The sequence below is a fragment of the Triticum dicoccoides genome, chromosome 3B (assembly GCF_002162155.2).
Source record: "Triticum dicoccoides isolate Atlit2015 ecotype Zavitan chromosome 3B, WEW_v2.0, whole genome shotgun sequence".
In the NCBI taxonomy this organism is placed as follows: Eukaryota; Viridiplantae; Streptophyta; class Magnoliopsida; order Poales; family Poaceae; genus Triticum; species Triticum dicoccoides.
This window is the reverse complement of record NC_041385.1, coordinates 74,013,102-74,025,603: the sequence shown is the minus strand read 5'-3', so window position 1 is coordinate 74,025,603 and position 12,502 is coordinate 74,013,102. Positions and strand designations below refer to the sequence as shown.

Genomic DNA, 12,502 nt, shown 5'->3' with positions numbered 1-12,502 from the left:
AACGATGTCATTGCTATTTTCTATTTTTGCAGAACCATGTCAATGTTTATGCTGGAACCATATAAAAAAAATTGGAACCATGTAATTTTTTTTTCTGGAAACCATATCAATGTATGCTGGAAAACCATGTCATTTTTGCTGGAACCACATCAATGTTTTGCGGGAACCATGTCAATTTTTTCTTGGAACAATGTTTTTGGCTGGAAACGGCACAACCAGGGGCGAGACGGCAACGAGGTGTAGGGAGCACGTGAGATGGATGCGGCGAACGACACGAGGTGGGCGGGCATGCCACCGAGGGGAAAGCGGCAGCGACGGCGAGGCATGAGAGCACACATGGTGGGTGCGTGGACCTACGCACGGACAAGGATGAGAAAGAGGAGTGAAACGGAGGAGATGAAGAACATGACATGGGGGATAAGGATCCAACTGTTACAGCTGAGGGGGAGGGTCTAATGGCGCGCGAGCGACCGGCCGAAACCTAGCGCAGGCGTAATCTGTATGACTACATGAAAGGCTTATCAGTCTCTCTAGAAGATGACTGAGTGTACAATCAATTTTCATGTTGTGTTGTTATCAACATGATAAAATATGTATAGTACAGAATATATCAATTTAGTGAGACCGACGTGGTATTTTAGATGCTCATATATTTCTCTATAGACCAAGTTAAACTTTTAAAAGGACTTATTCTAAATATACAACTTCAAATATTACGGAATGGAAGAAGTATTCAACTTTTTGTGCCACAAGAACCTCAAGTGTACAATGTACATGTTTGCTTGGGAATTGATGCTCGTGGGACAAGAACCAAGCCTACGACAAATAATGGCCACTAAATTCGGTTGGTGCCAGGTGCAGTGCCAGTCAATGTTCGGCCATATATATATGGAAAATTCAGTATGTGGCATAACTTGATATTTTATGGCTATCACTAGATTTTCCTGACTTTTAGTTGTACCATATAATGATTGCGAAGGAATTGGCTATAACCCCGTGCGCGCCATCTATGCAAGTTGTCAATGTGTAGGCCTCATTACCGTCTCACTTGACCTATTTCCTACTCTATGCGAGCCCCCCATTTTTTCATGGGTCTCGTTTGACCCTCGAGGTCCCATCAGTCAGGTGTGTACTAAAGAAAAACAAAGTGACACTTTACAAAAAGAAATCTTATCCATGCCATTCCATCCATGTGAGGATAGTATGACAGACTTTGCAATACTGCCCTTTTGGTCAGGATCACCTTATAGGCCGTTATTATGGTGAACTTGGCGTTATGACATCACCAACATAGAGGAGATTTTTTTGATCGTATGGGTCCCATCAGTCTGTTGTGTTTTCAAGAAAAATAAATAAATACCTTAAAAGACGATCTAGTCCATGACGTTCCATCCGTATGAGGTCGGAACGTCAACTCGGCTATATTGCCCTTTCCGGCCGCGATCACCGTATAAGCCGTTATTATGGCGATCCAGGCATTATGATGGGTCTGCTGCAGTTATTCTTAGAACTAATTTTATTTGGACTAACTAACATTAACAAAAGAAAAGTCGTAGAACTTACTATAGGTGCAAAGGAAGCCGTATATGCGGACAATGCCGAAGTCTTGGTGGTTAAGTTCTAATAACACCTCACACCCAACAGGCCAACACAACATTCCTTGTTACTATTACGAAGAGTGGTCAACTCCCTGTACTTTCCCAATCAATATTTTGACGTACTCCATCCGTTCATAAATATAAGTTTTTTTTATAAATTGATGTTATGATGGACAAGGCGAGGTGATGCTATGATTGTGGCCGGGTGTGGGGGTTGGGGTTTGCGGTACTGCAGAACAATGTCATTGCCATTTTCAACAATGTCATTGCCATTTTCTATTTTTGCAGAACCATGTCAATGTTTATGCTGGAACCATATAAAAAAAAATTGGAACCATGTAATTTTTTTTCTGGAAACCATATCAATGTATGCTGGAAAACCATGTCATTTTTGCTGGAACCACATCAAATGTTTTGCAGGAACCATGTCAATTTTTTCTTGGAACAATGTTTTTGGCTGGAAACGGCACAACCGGGGGCGAGACGGCAACGAGGTGTAGGGAGCACGTGAGATGGATGCGGCGAACGACATGAGATGGGACCAACCTGTCATTCAGAGAGAGAAATAGAGTTACCGCGTCGGCCCAAATTTAGTTTACGCGTGTCTCCGTGCAGCCCATTGAGGGAGTACTCCCATTGAGGTGAAACGTGTCACGTACATTGGGCCGATAGGATGTCCCGTATCTCTCCCGATCCCTCTTCTCCGTCTTCCTCATCTCGAGCGTCCTGCGCGATAGGATTCCTGGCTGCCGCTGCTCCGCCTCCCGGCAGCATATACCCCTTCCCGCCGCCGCCCCAATGACCTGCTGCTCCGTCCTGACAAAGTTGCACCGCTATGAGCCCCAGTGCGATGCTCGACTTCCCTCTGCAGCCTCCGCCTCCTCTTCCCAATCTGGGCATATGCACCGACTAGCAGTGGAGCTCGGGGAGGGGCGGCGGTGCCGGTTCTGGCGCGGGCGAGGTCGAGGTGGGCACAGCGGCGAAGGAGCACAGGTCGAGTGCGGCTAACGGTGGTGCGCTGGTCCGGCTGGGCGAGCTCGAGCCTTGCACGACGGCGGCGGAGCGCGGGTGGTGGGGTCATCCGTCGATTACGGAGGTTGATTTTTGATACACTTCTCAACTTTACTTCCATATAGTATTGGTAATTTAGCTCCTCCCTTATTTTTAGTTTATTAAGGAGAACAGGTTTGAACGAAATGATATCACATTACAAACTGACTTCTTATTGGCAGCTCACTTTAGTGCAAAGTAGTCATCCATTTTTAGCCTATGAATTGGTTCAGCAGCTGAATCCCTTGGTGGGTTACTGTGGCCAGTTTATGTAAGAAGTTGGCTAGAAGAGAGGGCACCACTTGCGGTGGGTGATTAGTAATTTAAGGAGAATATTACAACGGGAATGCGAGCGGCGCGGTGGATTGGTATCCACAATGCTTTTGCCGCGTATGAACTAGAGGTCGGTATGGCAAAGTTATCTTCCTTACTGTGGTAAAGAGTGAATATAATTTTCCGTTGTCTTACTATTAATTTCAGGTACAGTTTCACTACAATATTGATGATAAGTGCAACATATTGTGCAAAGGAATGAAGATGGTTTATTTCTGCCTTTGTGGTGTTGTTTCCATGCCGGTGCCGGTCAATATTTGACAGGCTTGTTTTGGCTGCGGAGGGTGTCCTCCCAGATTTTTCTTTCTCCCCATGGATTACAGGGTAGGGGCTGTAGTGGTGGATGCTTCCTGTCTGTCATCATGTGTTGATGTTGGTGCGATCCATTGGGGTTTGGATTAAGTGCTTTGTGGCTGCCTGGATGTGGTGCTGTCGATGGGTTTGTTTTTTTAGAAGAAAAGGGCTCTTGCCCCGGCTCCATTTGATTGAATAAAACAAAGCCAAATTTTTGTCGATGGTTTATTTGGTGTGGGTTAGTGTCTCAGTGTGGTGTTCATCACTTTCGTGGGTGTTTCGTTTTATAGGATGTACCATCGTTTGATTTTTGTTATATGTTTGGTTGAGGTGTTTACTAATCTGGTACATTGTTGTCCAATGGCTGCTTACATATAGGACCTTTACCTACAATCTCCACGACCGGCCGGACAGCTTCTCTCTAATTAAGAAGCCTGTCAAATATCCGCGAACCTCTGACTTGTGTAAGCTCTCTTTGACATGGATCAATCAATAAATACATGTATGTCTAGCATCTTCTTGGGACCAAATCAACTTCTTATTTAGGCACACTATTGTAAATTCAATTTACTGTTGTAGATTTGATAGAATCATTCCGAATTGGTATTTTAAGTATATAACAGCAAAAGAAGTCGTTTTAAATTTCCAAGAAACTGTTGGCAGTTTGTCTTCTGAATACAGAAGGGCATAGGGGAAGGCAAAATTAACAATCGCTGATCACATATGTTGTACACTGGCACAACAAAGGGATTTGCGTTGATTTCTATCTATCTCGGTTCTTAATTTGTCTAAAAGATGTGCTAAGAAATGGAGATGTAGGCACATGAGAAGAAGGGACATAGAGCCTTAGCAATTATAATTATTTATTGTAGGGATGCTTCTGTCACTTATAACACAATTATATATCCCGTGATGCTCATGTTATAGGATTTTTAATTGCTTCATGTTCCATTGATTTGGCTGGCAACCTCTATATGTCATCTCTGATGCCACGAGTGGGCTCATTGGATTTGGATACTGAGTTCTAATTTGATGACTTATTTGACAATTTCAGTTTACTATTGCTCCCATGCTCTGTGATATTCTTTGATGTACAAATTTAATTTGGCAATACTCACATGTAAAACTAGGATATTCCTTCAACTGATCCCATTTTTACTCTGAAACTGAACATCATTTTCCTTATATTTTGGCCGGTGTACGCTAGATGATGGTAATTTAGTATTTATCTGCTGTCTCCCTTGCTGGAAGAATTAGCATCTACTATTTTATTTCAGCTATGTAAGAGCACATCCAAATTTACTATATATTCCAGAAAAGTTAGTAACTGCTTTGCCTGCAGAGTCCGTCAATTGTAAATGTAGGTCTTATGGCTAAAATATGTGGATTCAGAATTTACTTGCCGAGTAGAGTGCCGATGATTTGAAGTTGTGATGCATTAAGGCAAGGATCCTTATTTTTCATTTGTCAGCATTCCTGTGTTATTTCCATATTTTTGTTCTTGCGATTTTCTCATCTAGATAATTTGTTCAGATCTCATGAGGTTTGGAAATTGGCATCTTTCCATTGCTTAGTACAGAAGCATTTTTTATGGCTGAATAAATCTTGGTACTTCTAGGTTTGCCGGGCGGTTTGAGGCCAATGCCGGTGGTGCCATTCGTGTTTAGGTGTGCGGCTGTCAGATTTGGTCTTTCGCTTTGCTATTGTCACTGTCTTTGTGTCACCTAGGCAGAGTTCGTCCTATGGTCCCGCTGATTTTCTTTTAGTTGGTCTTGCTGTTGTGTGGTCATGTCGTTGTATTTGGTTGAGCTCTAGGCTAGATGGAGAGCGGTGCGGCTGGTCATGTCTGGCACTGTCAGAAGCGCGCTGGTATACTTGATTGTGGCCATACGGCCTTTTATGTTTCATCCCTTTTGTATTCCCGTTGATAAAAAAGGCGGAGCCACACCTTAAATTGGCATGGTGATGTTGGATGGCAGTTGGCCAGTCAGTTAGGTTGATTATTCAAGAAATCAATGTGTGTATATCTGACAAAATGATAATCACAGTAAACTAAAAAGCTTAGAGGTTGAGTTTAAAAGAAAGTTCAGAAGCACTGAAGGCTCATGTTTCTACGGTCATATTTAAAGCTCCAGTTCTGAGTGGTGTTTCTGAAAAAGAGATTATCAACATCTGCATATGTACCATGTGTTCATAATAGCATTCATGTCTCATTCTTTGTTTGTCATTATTTTTCTCTCTGCATATTGTGGAGGTCCGGTTCAAATTATTGATATTTTCATATAAATTTTATAACTTACCAAACAAGGTCCTAAAAAAGTAGAGCCACAAGTTTCAGAAATAAGATGTTTATAACTATGCAGACAAGGTTCTGAACTTCTGATAAAGAAGATCCAAAAGTTTCAGAAATAAGGTAGGGAAAATGAAAGGTAAACCATGCAGGCAAATGACTTTGCATATCAAAGAACAACTATTAATATGAGTAACTTATACATGCACAATGGTATGAATGTCACAATAAGACTTTACTTCTGCTATTACCCTGTGTGTTGCTTCAGTAAATTAAGTTTATATGCTTAGCTTGGTCTACATAATTTGAGGTTACTATTTTTAGCCCCCTGAGCAAATTTGCAGGTCAGCAACAGGTACGTATAACAGAATCCATTATGTTTTTCAGATTCACTCCGAGAACAAGCTGAATGGAGCTCCGTGGCACCAAATGCAGTCGTGAAAAACACAATTTATATGCATACACGTGATTTAAAAGTGCATTGTGAACTTCTTATGCTACATGTGTTGTTTTTAAAATTGATTGAGATAGTTTAGTGGCCTTACCATGTTTAACAATCTCTAACTCATGAAGGGAAGTCATGCTTACAATAGTGTTGATTGTAAGGTCGATGAAAATCTGTCATGTATGCTGGACTATGCTACATGTTATTCGTCATTTTGGCATCAACATGCTATACAAATTTCTCTTGCTAATTGTGATGATTCATTTCATGACTAAGGTGCCAGAGGTCCTATTGATTAGCTTTACTATATACAGTTGCTCTTCTAAGTTCTGGCAGAGAAATGCGGGCGCATCCGGTATGAATAATGTGCTATATACAGTTGTACCAAAAGAAATTCCTCGATCCCATATGACTGGTTCTTATGTAGCCTTATGAAACACAACGGTGTGGAAATCAAATCAATAAATTATATGGTACTTCCTCCGTCTCATAATATAAGAGCGTTTCTGACACTAAAGCGAGTATATGAGAACCCAATAACAACACACATTCAAAAAAATTAAGGTGACTACGCTACAAAACAAGCGGCGCAGCAAAGCGCGCCTTTCCTTCTAGTAATCTGTATGACTACATGAAAGGCTTATCAGTCTCTCTAGAAGATGACCGACTGTGCAATCAATTTTAATGTTGTGTTGTTATCAACAAGATAAAACATGTATAGTACAAAATATATTTTATAATAAATTTAATGAGAACGTCATGGTATTTTAGATGCTCATATATTTCTCCATAGACCAAGTTAAACTTTTAAAAGGACTTATTCTAAATATACAACTTCAAATATTATGGAATGGAAGAAGTATTCGACTTTTCGTGCCACAAGAACCTCAAGTGTACAATGTACATGTTTGCTTGGGAATTGATGCTCGCGGGACAAGAACCAAGCCTACGACAAATAATGGCCACTAAATTTGGTTGGTGCCAGGTGGAGTGCCAGTCAATGTTCGGCCATATAGATATGGAAAATTCAGTATGTGGCATAACTTGATATTTTATGGCTATCACTAGATTTTCTGAATTTTAGTTGTGCTATATAATGATTGCGAAGGAATTGGCTATAACCCCGTGCGCGCCATTTATGCAAGTTGCCATTGTGTAGGCCTCGTTACCGTCTCACTTAACCTATTTCCTACTCTATGCGAGCCCCCCATTTTTCCATGGGTCTCGTTTGACCCTCGAGGTCCCATCAGTCAGGTGTGTACTGAAAAAACAAAGAGACACCTTACAAAACAATCTTGTCCATGCCATTCCGTCCATGCGAGGATAGTATGACAGACTTTCCTATACTGCCCTTTTCGGCCGGGATCACCTTATAGGCTGTTATTATGGTGATCTTGGCGTTATGACACCACCAACATGGAGGAGAATTTTTTGATCGTATGGGTCCCGGTGTGTTTTCAAGAAAAATAAATAAATACCTTAAAAGACGATCTAGTCCATGACGTTCCATCCGTATGAGGTCGGAACGTCAACTAGGCTATACTGCCCTTTTCGGCCGTGATCACCGTATAAGCCGTTATTATGGCGATCCGGGCATTATGACGGGTCTGCTGCAGTTATTCTTAGAACTAATTTTATTTGGACTAACTAACATTAACAAAAGAAAAGTCATAGAACTTACTATAGGTGCAAATGAAGCCGTATATGCGGACAATGCCGAAGTCTTGTTGGTTAAGTTCTAATAACACCTCACACCCGACAGGCCAACACAACATTTCTTGTTACTATTACGAAGAGTGGTCAATTCCCTGTACTTTCCCAATCAATATTTTGACGTACTCCATCCGTTCCTAAATATAAGTCTTTTTATAAATTGATGTTATGATGGACAAGGCGAGGTGATGCCATGATGGTGGTCGGGTGTGGGGGGTGGGGTTTGACGTGCTGCAGAACGATGTAATTGCCATTTTCTATTTTTGCAGAACCATGTCAATGTTTATGCTGGAACCATATAAATTTTTTTTGAACCATATAATTTTTTTCTTCTGGAAACCATATCAATGTATGCTGGAAAACCATGTCATTTTTGCTGGAACCACATCAATGTTTTGCGGGAACCATGTCAATTTTTCCTTTGAACAATGTTTTTGGCTGGAAACGGCACAACCAGGGGGTGAGACGGCAACGAGGTGTAGGGAGCACGTGAGATGGATGCGGCAAACGGCACGAGATGGGCGGGCATGCCACCGAGGGGAAAGCGGCACCGACGGCGAGGCATGGGAGCATGCGTGGTGGGTGCGTCGACCTATGCGCGGACGAGGATGAGAAAGAGGAGTGAAGCGGAGGACATGAAGAAGACGACTCGGGGGATAAGGATCCAATTGCTATGGCTGAGGGGAGGGTCTAATGGCGCGCGAGCGACCGGCCGTAACCTAGCGCAGGCGTAATCTGTATGACTACATGAAAGGCTTATCAGTCTCTCTAGAAGATGACCAACTGTGCAATCAATTTTCATGTTGTGTAGTTATCAACAAGATAAAACATGTATAGTACAGAATATATTTTATAATAAATTTAATGAGTCCGATGTGGTATTTTAGATGCTCATATATTTCTCTATAGACCAAGTTAAACTTTTAAAAGGACTTAATCTAAATATACAACTTCAAATATTATGGAATGGAAGAAGTATTCGACTTTTCGTGCCACAAGAACCTCAAGTGTACAATGTACATGCTTGCTTGGGAATTGATACTCGCGGGACGAGAACCAAGCCTACGACAAATAATGGCCACTAAATTCGGTTGGTGCCAGGTGCAGTGTCAGTCAATGTTCGGCCATATAGATATGGAAAATTCAGTATGTGGCATAACTTGATATTTTATGGCTATCACTAGATTTTCTTGACTTTTAGTTGTGCCACATAATGATTGCGAAGGAATTGACTACAACCCCGTGCGCGCCATCTATGCAAGTTGCCATCGTGTAGGCCTCATTACCGTCTCACTTGATCTATTTCCTACTCTGTGCGAGCCCCCCATTTTTCCATGGGTCTGGTTTGACCCTCGGGTTCCATCAGTCGGGTGTGTACTAAAGAAAAACAAAGAGACACCTTACAAAAAAAATCTTGTCCATGCCATTCCATCCATGTGAGGATAGTATGATAGACTTTGGTATACTGCCCTTTTCGGCCGGGATCACCTTATAGGCCTTTATTAAGGCGATCTTGGCGTTATGACATTACCAACATAGAGGAAATTTTTTTGATCGTATGAGTCCCATCATTCTGGTGTGTTTTCAAGAAAAAAGAAATAAATACCTTAAAAGACGATCCAGTCCATGACGTTCCATCCGTATGAGGTCGGTACGTCAACTTGGCTATACTGCCCTTTTCAGCCGCGATCACCATATAAGCCATTATTATGGTGATCCGAGATTTATGACTGCTGCAGTTATTCTTAGAACTAATTTTATTTGGACTAACTAACATTAACAAAAGAAAAGTCATAGAACTTACTATAGGTGCAAATGAAGCCGTATATACGGACAATGCCGAAGTTTTGGTGGTTAAGTTCTAATAACACCTCACACCCAACAGGCCAACACAACATTCCTTGTTACTGTTACGAAGAGTGGTCAATTCCCTGTACTTTCCCAATAAATATTTTGACGTACTCCCTTCGTTCCTAAATATACATCTTTTTTATAAATTTCTATCTGAACTACATACGGATGTAGTCACTCATCTTGCTCCGTATTTAATCCATATTAAAATCTGTGGAGAGACTTATATTTGATAACAGAGGGGTATCAGCATCATCATCTTGACCCAAGTCGATCGTTGTATTACAGTACCCATGGAATTCCTAACAAATTATCATATTATATTTACTAAAATTAATTGTTGCGTGCACCATTTGCTGGTAGCCGGTACTAATCGCATGGTGTCGGATTTTGTCGGTTTTGCTATTAAATAACGACCAATTAGGAATAGGGGGACCGCTAGGGATCATACTACGGATCCCCGACATCCCTGCAGACTCGTGAGGGATGAAGCACCGTTGCATGCAGCCCACCCAACTTCCGAGTTTTCAAAAGAGAAATTAGAAACGGATTAATGTAATCAACCGTGATTGCTATTTCTCATAAACTGATTTAGATTTTATAGAAATAAATTATTTACGTTAGCACATCGGTTTGCACAGTTATGTAGTTTGCTTTGTTATTGAATATATTTTGCTTCTATAATGTAACTCTCTCGGAGGTGCTCATAGGTGTAGGGTGTACGTGTGTGCCTTTGTAGGGTGAGTGTATCTGTTTATGCGTCTGCGTCTGTATTGTGTTCAAAAATAATTATGTTAACACTATACTACTCATGAGCTTAGGGTAACTCCAACGCACGACCCCAAACGGACGTCCGTTTTATCCGCTTTTCATCCGTTTGAGGGTGGCAATGGGGTCGTGTCCGTCTAGATTTATGGATGTGCCGGCCATGCGCCAACACACGGCCATATGTCGGCCGCATTTCATCCACCGGAGGCCATTTATACTAAAATCATGCACAACAAATAGTTCAAATCAAATGCAGGAAATAGTTCTACATCTGAAATAGTCTTACAACCCATTCAAAATAAAAACAATATCAAATAATCTTACAACCCAATCAAAATTTGTTTGCATAAAAAGTGATTAAACCGATAGATCTACTGGTTGTCAATGTGAGTCCAGATGTGCTCAAGCAAGTCATCCTGGAACTGTACATGAGTTTGCCAATCATGCATTTTATGATGGAATTGGACAAATTGTTGGAAGATTGCAGGAGATGGATGCTCAGGCTCAATATTTTTACCCTGAAAATCAAACCCTTGGTCGTAGATGCTAGCTATCACCATGCTCATCCTCCACGATCATGTTGTGCATGATCACACAAGCAGTCATCACCTCCCAAAACTTCTGAGTGCTCCGTGTCAATGAAGGGTTTTGAACGATGCCCCATCGAGATTGAAGCATACCAAAAGCATGATCCACATCCTCCGTAGCACTCTCCTACATTTTGGCAAACCTCTGTCTCTTCTCTCCTTGCGGATTGGATATGGTCTTCACAAGAGTTGACCACTGAGGATAGATACCATCAACTAGGTAATATCCCTTGTTGTAATGGTGGTCATTAATCTCAAAGTTGACCTTTGAAGAGTGGTCTTTTGCAAGCCTTGCAAACACTGAAGAACGCTGAAGCACATTGATATCATTGTGAGAACCAGCTACGCCGAAGAAAGAATGGCATATCCATAGATCTTGTGAAGCCACCGCCTCAAGTATGATAGTGAAACTTTTCACATGCCCCTTGTACTGCTCCTGCAAAGCAAATGGACAATTCTTCCACTTCCAGTGCATACAATCTATACTACCAAGCATGCCGGGAAAGCCCGTATCGGCATTGATCGCCAACAACTTCTCTGTATCAGCGGCAGATGGCTCTCTCAGGTACTCAGGGCCAAACGCCGCCACCACAGCCTTGCAGAAGCTATACATTGAGAAGAGACATATCGACTCGCTCATACGAACATACTCATCCACAAGATCATCAGGAATTCCATATGCAAGCATGCAGATAGCCATAGTGCATTTCAGGCAAGAAGAGAAGCGAAGCTTGCCAAGGGCATCCTCTTTGCACTCAAAGTATGAGTCATATCCTACCACTCCCTCCTGAATGCAATTGAACACATGTCTCCTCATTTGGAATCAACGACGAAATTGATATGGTTTGAAGAGTGCGGCATTCTCAAAGTAATCGGCATAGGGAAGGGTGTGGCCTTTCTCCCTATTGCGGTTCAAGGCTAGAGCATGGCCGGGGTTTGATCCCCTGAACCGAGGCCGGCTCCTACTAATGTGGTCATGGACGACCAATGCAGCCACCACAAGCTCTGCATCATCCGAGGACGAATCATCCGATTAGCAAATGAATTTGTGAAAGAAATACTCATCCCCGCTATCCATTGTACCTTGTGAGAAAAGTGTTGAACACCTTGCGGTCGTGGCGGAGACGCTACTGGAAAGAGCACATCGAGCTCCCCTCGTAGGCAGCAAAGGCAAGGTTGGTGTCGGTGGTGGTCGCGGGCCCCGTGCGGCAATGCAACGCCTCGCGGAAGTTGTTGGGGTCGACGGGCGACGCCGGCGGTCGTAGCTTCTCTCCCACCGGCAACAAGGAACCACGAACACGAGCAAAATGCTTTCGGAACGCGGGCTTGGGACGGCCATGGAACGAGGGCAGTGGAAGAGAAAAGGGGCGTCTGTGCCACAGATGGGCGGGCTAGGGGAGGACAAGGGCACGCGCCCGCCCGTCCGTGCACGTTCATTTCGACGCATACGCGGCCCACCAAAGTAGGGATGGAAATGAGTCGAAAGGGGATTGAAAACGAACGCCGACCCATTTGCTCCTGTGCATTAGACGTGTTTTCTGTCCGCTTACTCAAATGGACGCGGCCGAACTAT

At 42.6% G+C, this 12,502-nt stretch overlaps 1 long non-coding RNA gene across 3 annotated transcripts; it reads left to right on the top strand.

Moving 5' to 3' along the window:
* The first annotated feature begins 2,272 nt into the window (after nt 1–2,272).
* Nucleotides 2,273–6,260, top strand: LOC119274797. 3 transcript variants are annotated; one of them, XR_005135338.1, is made up of 4 exons: nt 2,273–2,694; nt 2,915–3,051; nt 3,654–3,739; nt 4,618–6,260. It is a non-coding gene; the product is annotated as an uncharacterized LOC119274797 (long non-coding RNA). The 3 variants fall into 3 exon arrangements; XR_005135336.1 differs by having other exon boundaries at nt 3,129–3,739; nt 5,953–6,260; XR_005135337.1 differs by having other exon boundaries at nt 3,129–3,739.
* The last annotated feature ends 6,242 nt before the right edge of the window (nt 6,261–12,502 follow it).